The following is a 13,117-nucleotide window of genomic DNA, read 5'->3' on the forward strand; positions in this document are numbered from 1 at the left end:
CCTCGTAAAAAACACAGCTGATGGAATGGAAAAAGAATCTAGCTCCCTAATTCTGAGTTGGCTCAATGGGACTAATGTTAGGAGTAAATGTTTCTTTAATCCTTTTTCGTCTTCCAAAGTATGAAGCTCTAACTGAATAGGTACAGTATGAAGATCTGATTAATAAGGAAGTGCCATTTGCGCTCATTTTCAGAGTAAAGCTATACCTCAAATTTCTCAGCATTATATATTACAGACTTTCTTGGCATTATATATAACGGATTATATATGTCCAGAATATTCTATGGAAATTTACAACTACTCCTCTCATGCCTCAGTGTGGCAAGAATGAATAAGAAGCCATATGACAAGTTCTCCATTCAAGACCTTCTCAGCCACTTCTCTAATTATCTCCATAGACAGAAACTCCTTTCCAAGACAAAAATTTTTTGGACTGTGTAGATTGTTTTGGGTTCTCCCTACCTTTTGCTTGTGCTTAAGGCATGGTGTTAAGGTCCTTAGGAACGTCTTTCATTACTTCAGTAGGAAGATGCCCATGACAGATTAAGGGCGAATGTAACAATACCTTCTATTGCTATGCACATGATATCTTCTCATTTTTGTCTCAGCTATCTCAAAAGTAGGAGCTCCAGCTCTATGTATAAACTGACAGAACTAAACTCCTAATTTGGATAACTGAAAAGGGTAGAGTTGTGCCACTTCAGAGGCAAACAATGTGTACTAGCAGAGTGAAACTAAGTAGAACAAAAAGTCCCACTGCCAAGAAACAGAACCTGGGATGAAAAATTGTATAACATTATTATTAATTAGATTATTCTAATGATTGCTGTAGCAATTACAGTAAAATACGCTGTCTTACAGCCATAAAAACAGTTGCAAAGAAATTCTAGTAATGTCGTACTGACTCCTTTCGAGTTTAGTGTATGGAGAACTTTGCCATCAGTAAGACCTCCAAATCATGTTACAAGCCCAGATAACCAAGTCACATTAACGTTTTCACTTCAGATGCATACCGCACTGTTACAGGAACTTGGTGTACTGAAAACTAAAATTGTGCTCTTATGGGATTTCCATATAAGATTTCTTCAAAATATGTACTGGGCTCTCCCAAAATTAAATTCCTTGTTTACATTCCTCCAATTCTGAGAAAGAAACAACTTATAACTGGTTAATAATGCAATAATGCTTTATGTTTCATTTATTTCATATTCTGATAAATTTCTCAGGTTTGGATATAAAAAATGCAATGACAGAAAGAGAGATCTGTAATTTAGAAGAAGACAGAATATGTAAGTTTTTGATGAAACTGCACTTTAGCCAGCATCTTTGCCTCCCATCTTGTTCAGTACTAACTCAGGAGAAAGAGTGTCCTTACTGAATGATCATGTGTCCTCTCTGAACCACCAGTAAGGATTCTTACAGAATCATCAAGGTCATTTCCTGTTTCTTCACAGCTGAGTCCAGACCCAGACCAATCTTGTTTAGCTTGCTGTCAGACAGTGTTGGGAGTTCAAGGTCAGGTGGCTTCAGGCAAAATGAACTGGACCTAGTCATTAAGCTACATGTTATTTATAATTTCAGTTTTAAAAGAAGACTGATATATAAACCAGCACAGTTTATAGATGCTGAATTCACAGCTGCTGCTTTTGTTTACTGACGCATATTTCTAGTGCATACAAAAGCCTGAGCTTTCCTGATAATAGCTAAGGCTGTAACACACTAGTTCAGGGAAGTAAGACACGAATAGTTTGGCAGAATAAAATGGGTGGAATATGGCACACACATATATAGACACTTCAGAGCTTCTACTTAAATATGTGCATGTGCTTAGGTTTCATAAGTCAGATGTTTGTCAGCAGGCCAACAGCAGAAATTAAGACTAAGCATGCACAAGCAACATCCCTGTTTAATGTTAATTGGACATTAATGAAAGAAAGACCAGGACCTCTAGGACAGTGCTTTTCATGAACTTCTGGAGTCTAAGGCAGGTATGGAAAGTGCATGAATCTCAACAACAGCTCTACAACAGTTCTTGCACGTGAGATATCTAAGCAAGTTTGCACTCGAACATACTGCAGTCTGCAGAAAAGTTGAAAAGCACTGCTCTAGAATTAGATTATATGCAAAATACCACCAAGAGTACCCTTTGCCTATAAGGCTACATAATGATCTGGCTGCACATATATTATCTGAATGGAACAAATTTCCAAGGAACTAGGCTTCCATTGAGACACAGACTATAGGATGGATGTTTTTTAAAATACCTATTTCCTACCAGTTCTCATCATGTCCCTAGTTCTATTTCTCAGAGTTCTCCCAGAAATCTTGCCCATAGAAAGAGTATGCATTCTGGCCATGTTTGCAAAAGTATGCTTAAAATCTGTCTCAGAACAGTGGATGTGTCACAACCTATTCTTTTGTAAATGATACATATATCTGCATTACAAAAAGTAGAGTATTGTAGCTGGCAAGGTCATCTGCTGCTGAGTGTTTACCCCAGATCTTAGATATGCTTGTGCAGTCTGTGTTCTTATGGCTACTTTCTTGTAGATACCATATTGGCATAAAAGGAGTGGTACTGATTACTCTGGATGTGTTCTGGGCATGGCTGAGTCCTGAATGTCTATTTTGTTTTCCAGCAGCCTGGACTAAGAAGGAAATGTGGCTATAAGAAAAAGAACTGTCCTTCATGGAAATTTTAATGTTTCTGACATTTGTTTCTGTTTTGATTTAGAATGAAACAGAAAGGGCGGGGCGGGGGGGGGGACAGACCTTCTTTGGAAGAGGTAGAGCCAAGGGTCTTTGTATCTTCTGTTCAGACATTGCCAGTCAGGCATGGACCCTTACCACCAGGCTCCTACCAGTTCTGCTCATATTCTCTCCCTCTCCTGTCTTCTCTCCCTTTCCAAAAACCTGTTTTGTTAGTCTTCTACAGAAGATTTTTGTTTCAACTGATATGTACTATTCTATTAAAAATACAAGATTCTTTTTTGATAATTCACCAGCCCTAGAGGCCACTAAGTTTGGATAAATCTTCGTGGTTCATGGTCCCTTTTGAACTTTTTCTCATCTGACATACATTAAAAGAAGTCTCCAGGCTTGAGAGAGACCTTAATAGTGTGTCAGGGAGTCTAATTTGTGTGATGTTATGTACCACTTACTAAATTTAATTTCAGACAAGGACTTGTCATGAATAATAGGAAACTACATAGCTGTGGACAGTTCCCATCACCCAGGGTCAAGGCAGAGACAATGAATGGAGAACGAACACTAGGGGAAACTGTTGGATGAGCTAGAGGATCTTTGCTTCTTTAACCTAGCCAGCAAAGGTTGAAAGGGACAGAAACACACCTTTAGATAGAGCACAGTGGAAGGAAAACTATGTAAGGTCAAGGAAAAAGTTGGCTTAAGAATGAACGAGCATAATAACACTTTTACCAGGCTGGAAGGTAGAAGGTATCTGAAATTCAAATGAAGGACTGAACACCCTAGTACACATAGCAGGGGTGAAAACCGTACTAGTTTTAAGATGGAGCTTGAGCATGATATGATTGGCTGCAGTGGAGTGGGATCAGACAGGGTCCGTTACAGTTCCCTACTTGAATCTTAGAGGTAAACAAATTGTGTACCTGGAACTGCAGGACTACAGTGAGGCATTTTAGTACTTGAGGTAGTTCCCCTGCACCTCCATCCAACACTTCCTCCACATGCCCTCATTGACTGTAGCCCCACTTTGTGGGTTCAGACGTATTTGCTCCAGATCACAGGTGTGTACCTGGGCAGGTACACATTGCACAGGTGATTCAGCACCACTCATCACCATGTATTTGAATTATCTCCTATAGCTATTTACATCTGTAGCTAGATGAAAGCTGTATGACACTAAGCTTTATAACTCTTCACAATCTTGTTCTTAAGTAGGGCATACCAAGGTACACTTTATGGGCTCCCTTAGTACATGCCTAGGGTGCCATGTGATGTTCCAGGTCAAAACTCTTCCACTGACAAATGTGTGCATAAATGGGCCCATAAGGAAAACAGCTTGGAGTGCTTCGTTGCTTACTATATTAAAACATCAGATGAGTTATGTATGCCCTATGGGAGCTGTCGGAAACAAAAGCCATGCTAGTAAAAGGAGACTGTGATTCACTTTTCCAGTAGGTCATCCCCATCAGGATATCAAAAGAGCCAGTTTTACCCTGCACACCCATTCCATCATGCTGATCAGCACCAAATGCCACACAGCAGAATAGCTTTAGTAGCATGCTCTATGCTGTGCTATAACTAGGCTACACAACTGCTTTCTGACTATGACATACTAGACAATGGTTCCAAAACATTGATTTCCCTTCAGCAGAGAGTGACAGCATCTCAGTGCTGTCATATGCTCTCAGGTTTGGAAGCCCACCAGGATTCTTTGAGGGTTTGTCTCTTGGTTTGTGTGTGACATTTTGCTTTTTGCTTTTTACTTACCAAACGGCAGGAGATAAGTTCAGTGTTTAGAGGTGTCATGTTGAGCATGTTTTTAATAGTGTATAGCAAGATGTGTTGAGTTGACCATTACTTATATGGCTCCGGCCTTCTGCCAAATCCTGCAGGAACAGGTCAGAAAGTCAAATCCTACTCTAAGAAACTTTGTGGTTTACAAGGAGGCAGATGTAGCCCAGACATGATTGAGAAGGACAAACTGCCCGTTATAATTTATGCAATACAAGTGTGACTAGCTACAGGTTGAGGGGGGGCCTTTTATCCCCACCATGTGTCCCATCTTCTCCTCCCCTGTCACAATGATGTCAGTAGCATCAAGAAAAAGGGACTAACATCCCTTTAGTATCCTCTCCTTTTCATTTATTCCTCCTTTCTCCAGTAAATAGACCTTTAAAAAGGAAACAGGAACAGATGAGAGCAATGTCATGAGGGAGGTGGCAGGCAGTTGAAGGTAAGTTTTCCCTATTCAGTATTTGTTTCACTACAGTTGCGCACTTACATTCTAGGTCATGAGGACATATACCAGTATTTTGGCTTTGTAGGTCTCTGAAAGAAGTTATGGACAACACAAGTGAAGAAGCATGTTATATCAGGCAGGAAAGGGGCTGAAGAGTAATGTTGCATTGAGCAAGGAGACATATCTACTCTGCAGTAAGGGAAGGGAAAAGATTGTACTCAGTTAAGCTCACTCCACATGAAAAGATTCATTTGTGAAGAATAACAGAGTCATTAAATAGGATTTGTTTTCAAGAAGAAACAGGTTTTTTCCATCGGTAGTTCTGCTTCTCATATTACTTCTAAATGCTTTATTCTGTACTTGAAATAAAACCCTCTTAAGCTCTTGAAGTTTCTTTGCATGGTTGCTGGCTTTATCAGGTATATCCTCACCTGGAAATATCCATTTGATCATTTGAGAATGAACGCAAATGTTCATTCAACCAAGCAAGCTCTGAAAACGCAAGTCTGTTTCATAGTCAGCTAACAACACTTTTAGGTAATTTTTTATTCAGCTTTTTCCTATTTCTTTTGGTGTTTACTTTTTACATATGCCAATCATTACAGACAGACTACAAGACTACTTGAAAATATTTATCGGGAAGTACAGTACTCTGGGTCTTGTAAAGTGGAAATTTTGGATACAAAAGACGGGCTAATACATGGACCAGTGCTTCTTTTACAGAAATTCTAGAAGATACCAGAGAAGGGCATTGGCTTTGCTGTGTCAAATAGCCAAAGCGGTTTTGCATGATATTAAAAATAAGTACTTCTCCTATGCTTAGTAACACTACTTGTTCCTGTAATGGGGATGGTTTTGAGGTGCATAACACTAGTCATTCTATGGATATTTGTTCAACGTGAAGTCAAATTACAAGTTTCTAGTGAAGGCAGGCAGATGGCAGATGGACTACAGGGTGATCCCTGCTTGAGCAGCTGGAACGGGAGTTCATAGTGCAAAGACTAGCATTCATTTTGGCATTGCTATTACAGCTGCCAGTCATTCCCACCCTTGTTGCCAACAAAGTGTTGTCTGCCAAACATCGCACCGAGACTGAAACAGGCTTCACCCAACACTGCACGGGCACTGAATCCCACTTATATTAACACAGCTGAGGTTTGAAATGAACCTCTAGAGACAGGCAGCAAGTATTCTAAAACTAGACAGACAAAAGGAAACCTTTGCTCTAGTCATGGCAGTAGGAGTTCTGCCAAACTTTCTGCCATTAGAAATCACACGCAGCATGTTTTACATCTGCCTCTAGCTGCTATCATTCATCTTCTCTAGGAATCCCCTGGAATGGCACAGACACTCTGGAGCAGAAAGAGAGAAAACAGATGGCTAAAAAGTCTCCTCATATCCTGTCAAATCCAAGCCTTATAGTGGTGTAGGAACACACCACTGTGGCTCCTTCTTGTTACATTCCATTCTACTTGTCTCTGATGAACACACTGCCCTATAAACTGATTCCAAGAGCAATAAATGGAAAACGAGCAATTAAACAACCTCCTTCACCATATAGCATTCCCACTATTCTCCACCTAGTCTCATCTTAAGCAATTCACTTAAAAGGGACTATTACACAGGGTGCCTGTGGTAACTTTCCCCTTTTTAATATCACCTCAGTATTCCCAGTGGTATCAAAAGCAGTTTCTGTTACAGTCTCTCTCCTCTGTGCTTTTATCTTGTACGTGCTTTACAACACTTGTTCTAACCACTTACATCCTCATTTGGCCAACCTAAACACATTTAGTTCTCTTAAAAAATCATTTCAATGACACACCACAGTTGGAAGAAACTATCAGGCAGCAAGATCGCTGCAGCAGAGGACACATCTGTCACTCTGTGCCTTACTAGTATTGATAGTAGCAGGACCAAACTCTTACAGGACTGTTGGCCAGCCCAAAGTATTAGAAACATGTCTCCTCTCATCCCTGCAGATTATTTCTGTGTTCAAATCAAAATACCACAATGTTTGTAACCAAACAACCCTACCAAGCTCTACTGCCAGCCAATGACACTTTTGCACAGGATCCTCTAGATCACTGGAGGAGTTAAGGCTGAGGAATTTAGAGTCAGATTTTTGCAAGGATTTGCATGCCCAGCTCCTTTGGGGCTTCCAAAACACAGATAGAGTGAAACTCTCACACCTAATCTGCCTATTTCTGTAAGAAACAGATTTCCATTAAAATGTCTTTTTCTTTCCTGTAACTGATTAAAAAACCCCAAACCTAAACCATGTGTTATGCAACCTCAAGAGGGCAGCATGGTATTTCAAGAACACCTTACATAAAAAAGTAATAATGCCAAACCATAACAGCGGGTTGTAATGACAGTAAGGTTGCTGTGAACATTAATTAAAAAAAAAAAGGCACAAAAAAGGAGCAGTATTACTAGGTCACCTGTTTTGCTGCTATCCACATAGCCCCACTTCACTTGCGGCAGCAGATAATGCAGGTTTGCAGTTTGCATTTACATGTCCTATACACTGTAGCAGTTACATCAGCATAGCCTTCCCTGTCAGTCCTTGCTTTGGTAACCAGTACCTACTAAGAGCAACCTGTTTGAAATTTTGACAGTACTGTTTCTAGGGCAAGGAATAGCCTGGTTCTGTGATAATGAAATTCTTGCCTGCAAGTGGTAATAATTCTGTTCAGGCTTTCAAATGACACATAGAAATTTAGGATTATAGCAACACAGACTCCAACGTGATCTCATGAGTAAATGAGTGCAGTTGCCTTTTATGGCCACTGCACCATATCATCCTTTTGTAGAAGTATTATGCTCCATATTAAAAACAGATTATTTTTCCCTCTCACTATTTCTCTTGGAAGACTATTCCAGAATTTCTTTGCTCTAATGGCTAGGAACATTCTATTAATTTCCACCCCAAATTTACTCATAGCCAATTTATACCTTTTGGCTCTTGTGCCAACATTATCTGTTAGCCTCAGCTTTTATTTGTCCCTTACGTATTTGTAGACAGCGCTCAAATCCCAACTGCCTCTGTTTCACCTAATTAAATAAGTTTCCATCTTTTATCCTAGGACAATCACTCCAATTCCTTGATCATCACAGCGCTTCTCTCTACCTGTTCCCATTTGAATGTCCTTTCTTGAACACAGTTGATAGATAATAACTGTGTTCCAGATGAAGTATCCCCAGATCGCTGGTCTTAATACTTCTTCAAATCTATTGGAGATACATCATAGCACCACATGTGCCTTTTATAAAGCTGAAGGTTTAGTGACAGCAACGTTAGCATTTATTCTGAGGAAATGCATGAGGAATACTCCAGGCAGTTAGCTGGAAGAGACTAAGGTACAACCTCCGATTCTGCCATCACTGTACAGTGATGTTCGAGACAATCAAAGACTGTCTCAAGTACCCCATCTCTAAACTGATGATAATATCCACCCACGCAACTATACGGCTGATGCCACAGCAACAACAGAAATCTAACATATATCATATGCCTTAATGTCATCTTTTTCAGCTCACTAAGGTAGTCTTCTATAATTCTCACAGTGATGTGCACAATGTCAGCTAAGAGCTTTGATTAAATAAATTTACTTGAACAAAATTTATTGGCAACATGTTACTTGCTGACAGGGCAACACTGTATTCTGCCTTATTATATTGTGAGTGGAAAACACGTTAAAAACAGAGTAAACAAAGTAAAACAAACCTAAACATGTTTGTTCAGATCCTGCTGTAAATACAGCAATTTAAAGTCTGCTTTTGACAGACACTGATTCACAGAAGCAGCTGAGTAATAGCATCTGATATGGTAAGGGAGACATGAGAAATAGCTTGCATAAATCAGAAAATATTAGTTTTGGTTGGCTTGCAAAAAAATCTAGCCATAATGTTGACAGAAATGCTTTTTAAACAGCTAACTTGGCAGAAGCTCTGGAATCCACTTACCAAGAAAGGCCTGCCCTGAGCAATCTGAATCAAATTCTGGTAAGGCTGATGTTTAGAGAAAAGCTGGTTCTCACTGTAGCCATCTTTGCTGTTTTCTGTTTTTTCTGACTGTTGGATCTCTCCTTTCCTTTGTGCCTTTAAGTAGAATAGCCTTTATGATAGGATGAGAATACTGAGCTGAAAAAGATGACATTAAGGCGCAAGATATGTGTTAGATTTCTATACCATTTTGTAGGTGTGGCATCAGCTGTATAGTTTACTTTATGTATCATAATTTCACACAAGGTGGACTACCACTGTTTCTGATTCTGCTGTGAATTCTACATAGTAAAAACACTGTGCTTTCATGGAAGCTGCTGCAACATTTTCTTCATTTTTGTGTCATCAGGCAATCGCCTTGCCACACCAAGTTCCCTGTTAGGCCTCACTAAAGGGTAATATTTTCATTCCATCTAATATTATGTATATTAAATGACCATTTTAATTTTTAAATCAAACTGGAAAAAAAGAAGAAATTTCCTACAAAAATCATTTTTCATAGAATTTGACTATCAGAACATGTTTAGATCAGAATTACAGAAGATTCTTTCAACATTTAGTTAATGGATTTTAATTTTCAAATTACTCTTATTGTATTTTCGCAATAACATTATATATCACTGGTATATCACTACATAACTCATAGTAGTTCACATATTATGATATTTTCTTTTATAACTGAATATCACCATTTTCTAAAATAAAACCCCTCTCAAATTCAGGAGAGTTCCTTCTGGAATTATTCCTGAAATCAGTATGATAAATTGCATCATAAAGTCTTTTTACAGAGGAGAAATTTTTCTAACAGCACTTTTATGGCCACTCTTCTCAACTTCTTCATCTACAATGTTAGTACATTGCAAAATAAAGACTAATTTCTAACATTGATGTTATTTTCAAACCAAAGGACCTTTTTTCACACTCAATGTGTGAAAAAGATGGTCATACCAGCTAACCTCTGATATGTTAAGAATATAAAGTTGGTGGGCCCTGCAAAAACTGGAAATTTCAACACTTAAAAAGCTACATTCCTGTCCTGATAAAATACTCTTAACACGAGTGAAAAAACGCGAGCAATTTGACCGAAGTGTATTCTCAAGTCTCTGACAATTAGATCTTACAGGTATCCTCAGGAGAAATGCAGAAAGAAACAATATGACACCTACTAAAAGGCTCCTGCTCCGCAGAAGTTAAATGCATTGGAAAGGCATTATCTGTCCCTAAATGCTTTTTTTAATGGAAGATTCACACTTCAGGTGTATTTTGAAGATATAGCTGAGCTTATCTAACTTTGGGCTCCCCATCCCATGTTTTTGCTTCTCCTTTGCATCTTGCACTGGCACTCAATTGACACAACAGTGAATCGGTCTGGGGAGCTAAACTGGCAAAAAAACCAATTGAACAGGTGAGTTTTCTACAGCTTTAACTTTCTGGCCAGTCACGAGGTTAGACAAGAACTGGTGCCAATGTCAGGGAAGGATGTGGAGTGCTCAGAAGGAAGACACATTTTTTCAGCAGCAGACTGCAGTTGCATGGTCCCAGGTGCATTGCAAGACTCTTCCCTCTGCAGCTACTGCTCCCAATCATTGCCCTCTATAAACCTGACAAAAAAACCCAGCACTTAGCTCCCATTGATCTCAATGGGAATAGTGAGTACTGAGCATTTCAAATAGGTCAGTCATGGACCACAGAGATGTTGTTTGGACCTACAGAAAAACTTGCAATATGATGTATTCAAGAAATTGGGCAAAATTTCATGACATGCCACAGCATGAAGTATGAAGGAAAAGGTGGGAAGAGGTTTAAATTCACAGATTGCCAGCTTCCTTCAGTGAGCAAGTAGGATGATAAATACTAACTGAAAAAGCCATTCTGTATTTATCTAACTCCCTATAGTTTATGAAGTGGATCCCTGTCCCAGATGACCATATAAACTCATCAACTGATTCAGCTGATGGAAAGATATTGAAAACCATGACAGACTTGTAGTACAGGAGGAAGTAGTGCTCTGTTATCATCCAAAAGACTTTAACAATTTGTCTTGCAAATACACTTAGCTTTTATCTACTCCATTATTTACTTAGTTTGAATCTGCCAGTTTTATGCCTAGTTATAGAGAAGTAAGGTCTGGCAAATGCTTTCCTAAAGGGAGTAAAAGAAATAGTGAAGTGGAAGTGAATGGAAAACTTGGTTTTCTTCCGAGCTGTTTGAACTGGGAGAAAATATTTCCCTCCAAACAAAAAGGAAACTTGAATTTGGGTTCTGCCATTTGTCTTCTGTTCAACCAGCTTAGAGGACAAAAGAACAGGCAAAACAGTAGATGATACGCTAAGTTTACTTTGCTAAGGAACAATAAGACAGTAAGAAGGATTCTGCAGTTCTAGAACCTGCTCTGTTTGATCAGACTTTTTATTTGATCTTTTCATTTATCTTCATCATCTGCTCTGCACATGAGCCATATGCATATTTGTATATTACTTGGCTGAATAATTGCTTGAAACTGTACAATGTCAAAGAAGGCAGCTGAAAACCCTCGTTATGCTTGCATTCATCGAAGTCTTCTAAAACACGTGTAAGACAGATGAGGTTGTCATTAATTTTAAATAACCTTGTGCACGCAAAATAATGATGCCCACAATCATAGTAATGAAAAAAGAAGCATCTCTGGGTGCCTTCGGAGCACCTGAAGAAGCCAGATATTTTTGGGGGGTCTGACTAAATGATGTAAATTCTATGCAGGTGCCTGTGATTTCCTACACCTTAATTTACTCGTTAAGTGCCATTTTGCTATGCTATTATGTGATGGTGTAAGTAAGTACCAGAAATATAAAAATGAATAACATTTGATAGAAGTTATAATAAATAAACAGCATATCTGCCTGATTTGCTTCTAGGTTATGTATTTTTGTTAGTTTTGCTTTTGTGTCCAAGAAAACATTTGACCTAAAACACAAAGAAACACTCCTGCCTCAAGAAAAGTGTCTAGATAGGTGAACAACATTTCTCATGTAATCAGCATCTCATATTTGGATCATATCAATTCTTCCAAAATTATTTGTGCTTAGCACTGTGTATTTCGATCCTACAGCAAATTATTTTTGGCTGGGCTGAGTCACTACTGATAGGTGACAATCAGAGAGAATCAAAACAAAGCAGAATATGTGTTTGCAGGACTTTCTTCTGGATGAGTGCTAAACCCTTCCTCACTGCTGTGGTGGTGATATATGCATCTCTGGATGAGGTGTACTTAGTGCCTTATCAGCTGAAATCCCACTAAGGTACAGACAACTTTGTGTTTGTGACTTGGGTGATGAGCAGTATTCCAGGGGGTGGTGGAGAGCTACCACACTCATTGGCCCTATGCTCAGATTTACCAATCGATTTTCCCTCAGCCTGTTTCACGTGAACATGAAATAACACACTGTGAAACACTACACTATCAAAGACATGTAGCATTGCATAGCATCCTAAAAATAGTGAGTCTCTTTCAGTCCCTGGACCAAGAGCTCACTGAAGCTTAATACCAATTCCAGCCATACTGAAATTTAGAGAGCTCCACAAACCACAGAATTTTGAAAAGTGTTCAGGAAGGTGGTGGCAGAAATGTTTATCTCATGTATGCTATGGAGTGCAGCAGATAGGTTCAGTTAAAATAAAAGAAAACACAATGGCAAGTCATTCTTTTGATGTTGTTTGTTCAACAGATTAAAACCTCTTCAGCTGGAATGCAAGCTCATTTTGCCTATCAGAACATACCACTACTTCTTTCCTTTCTAAACAGCAATTTGTCCCGCTTTCCTCAGATTTATTGGGAGAATCTGTTCTAAGACTTCTGCATTTAAAATAACAGTCCTGACTAGATGCTCTCACTGTTACAAGGTTTCTCCCTTTAATAGGTAGTTTGATGTGAAATCGAGCAAACACAAAAAGGCTTTCAGATAGAATCACCTTACAAAAGAGAGGCAATGACTAAAAAGAAGAGCTAGATTTTTGTAACTGACCTACACTGTTCCCTAATCCAGCTGGGCTCTGCAATTATATAATTTCCATGAGTTTAAATGTAGGAGTTCTAAATGCATGGATCACTGATTCATTCCATTAATGTTTAACTCTACTAGTCCTTTCATAATGTACAGCTTGTAAAGGATGCAACCCATAGCCTTGCTG

The 13,117-nt window shown here is 38.9% G+C and overlaps 1 long non-coding RNA gene across 1 annotated transcript in view; it reads right to left on the reverse strand.

Annotated features, from left to right (window-relative positions):
• Window positions 1-13,117, reverse strand: part of LOC112982221 (uncharacterized) — a 134,393-nt gene that overhangs the window by 88,522 nt on the left and 32,754 nt on the right. The gene's annotated exons all lie outside the window — the stretch shown is intronic.

Source organism: Dromaius novaehollandiae, chromosome 15 (assembly GCF_036370855.1).
Source record: "Dromaius novaehollandiae isolate bDroNov1 chromosome 15, bDroNov1.hap1, whole genome shotgun sequence".
Taxonomy (NCBI): Eukaryota; Metazoa; Chordata; class Aves; order Casuariiformes; family Dromaiidae; genus Dromaius; species Dromaius novaehollandiae.